This window comes from Camelina sativa, chromosome 17 (genome assembly GCF_000633955.1).
Source record: "Camelina sativa cultivar DH55 chromosome 17, Cs, whole genome shotgun sequence".
NCBI lineage: Eukaryota > Viridiplantae > Streptophyta > Magnoliopsida > Brassicales > Brassicaceae > Camelina > Camelina sativa.
In genome coordinates this window covers 9,920,627-9,922,984 of record NC_025701.1, presented here as the reverse complement: position 1 = coordinate 9,922,984, position 2,358 = coordinate 9,920,627, and the positions used below count along the sequence as shown (strand labels likewise).

The 2,358-nt window shown below is 41.6% G+C and overlaps 1 pseudogene; it reads left to right on the top strand.

The window, feature by feature from the left end:
* LOC104756474 overlaps positions 771-2,358 on the top strand; it is a 4,773-nt pseudogene continuing 3,185 nt past the window's right edge.

The window sequence follows — 2,358 nt, the reverse complement described above, 5'->3', positions numbered from 1 at the left end:
TAGACTTCCTAGGCGGAGGAGCAGCCGCCGTCTTCTGTTTCCGTGGCTGCTGCACTAAATTCGCGACGGGCTTACGAGAAGCAGCGGAAGAAGGCTTCTGATATGTAAGATCTCTCTGAGATTGCTCCTTCAACGCCATCTGAAGCAGCTCATCTTCGTCAAAATCGTCGCTATCGCTCGACATTGTTATCTCCTGGAAATCAAATCAGATGATCCTCGTCTCTTTCTCTTCCTCCCTTTGAGCTAGATAGAGATCTGTGCAGTTCTAATTTGAAATTTTTTGTTTTGTGACTTTTTCCGTGTGACGAATTTTTCTTCTCTTTTTATTTTATTTTATTTATTTGATATTTTTTACTTTCCCAATTCCAAAAACGAAGTCGTTTTAGCTATTTTAACCTAGTCCCAACAAATAGTTTTTTAAGCATACTCGAACGAAACTATAAATACGCAACAGAGCCCAAAAGAAATTTACGAAACCCTAGAATTCGCAAACTTGTCACCCAGAACGAAAAGGCTCTCTCTAGCTGTTTGTTTTACTTACCCTTCTCCCCCAGAAAGAACTGATCTTTGTTGGATACCTTCTTCTTCGTTGTTTCAGTAAATCTCCCCCCTGGTTTGTTTTTGCCTAATATGAAGCGAAACCCATTACAGATTAAGGTAATTTATTCTCATCACCCTTTGATGTCGTGTGATTTATTGATTTGTTTGTTGTTGATTCTAATAGTTATTGAATCGGATACCTTATTATTGTATTGTTTAATCACAGGTTATATTCATATTTGATTTTTATCAATGGATACGAGGAAATCGAGTGCGTCGGGTGGGGACGATGATCTCCCCCTTGTCTCCTCTATGGGAATTGTTGAATGTGTGATAGACAACGACGACGATGTTTCTATTGGTACGGAGATTAAAGGTGAGGAAGAGAAGGTTGTGATCACAGGAAAGGAGGATGACTCTGCTACTAAGAGTGATGAGGTTGGAGGAGTAACTTCAAAGAGTAAGAAGAAGAAAAAGAAGAATAAGATTGGGAAGACTGCACATGGTGAAGATGATTTGGACAAGATACTCGCTGAACTTGGGGTTGTTCCTGTTTCACCAGCATCTAAAGTGGAGAATATTGAAGCTGAACAGTCTGAGATAGTTTCACCTGGTGAAGGATGGAGAAGAAGCAGAGACTGTTGAGTCGGCTGCAGCTAAGAAAAGGAGAAAGAAGAAAGAAAGGGACAAGAAAGCAGCTGCGTCTTCTGTGGAGGCTGAGGAGGACAAACAAGGTAATCCATTGTTTGAGCCATCACAGCGTAAGAAGAATGATGTGAATGTTAAAGTAGCGGAGAAGAAAGTTCCTAAACATGTTCGAGAGATGCAAGAGATTATTGCGCGGCGGAAAGAAGCTGAAGAGAGGGAGAAGAAGGAAGAAGAAGAGAGATTGAGGAAAGAGGAAGAGGAGCGCCGCATTGAGGAAGAGCGAGAAAGGGAAGCTGAAGAGAATAGGCAGAGGAGGAAGATGAGGAGAATGGAGAAGAAGCAAGAAGGCGGGTTTCTAACAGCGAAGCAAAAGCGTGAAGCTGCGAAGAATGAGGCTTTCAAGAACAAGGTGTTGACTGATGCTGGGGGTCTTCTTGTTGCTGATAAAAACAGTGATTCCTCAAAACGTCCTGTTTATGGCAATAGAAAAAAATCAGCTTGCCAAAAAGCAAACAGTTCTGCTTCTGTCCAGATGAAAGGTGGTGTAGAAACAAAGGAAAATCATGCAGAGGAACCAGGTACTTTGCCTGAATTGGTTTTAGTTGACGATAAAATGATAAAGGCACATGATTCAGGTCAGTAGAAACACTTGAAAAGGAAGAATCTCAGTCTGTGGTTTTTTATCTTTTGTCTGCTTTATCTAATATTTTGGGTTTCAATACAGGTCCCGTCGCAGATAGACCAACAGTGAAGGCTGGAGTTGCAGGCAAGACAAAAACAGCTGCAAAAAAAGCTATGCCTAAGGTGGATGATGTTACCCGGCCAAAGGGTACTTCTAAAAAGGGTAAAAGCTTAGTACTGACTGAAATTGCTAAAGAAGTAGAAGGAAACCTTCGCTCTCCCATTTGCTGCATCATGGGTCATGTTGACTCTGGTAAAACAAAGTTGTTGGATTGCATCAGAGGAACAAATGTTCAGGAAGGTGAAGCTGGGGGTATTACTCAACAGATTGGTGCAACATATTTCCCTGCAGAAAACATACAGGAGAGAACCAAGGAGTTAATTTCTGATGCAAAAATCCAGGTGCCAGGTCTATTGGTTATCGATACACCTGGACACGAGTCATTCACAAATCTGCGGTCAAGGGGTTCAAATTTGTGTGACCTTGCA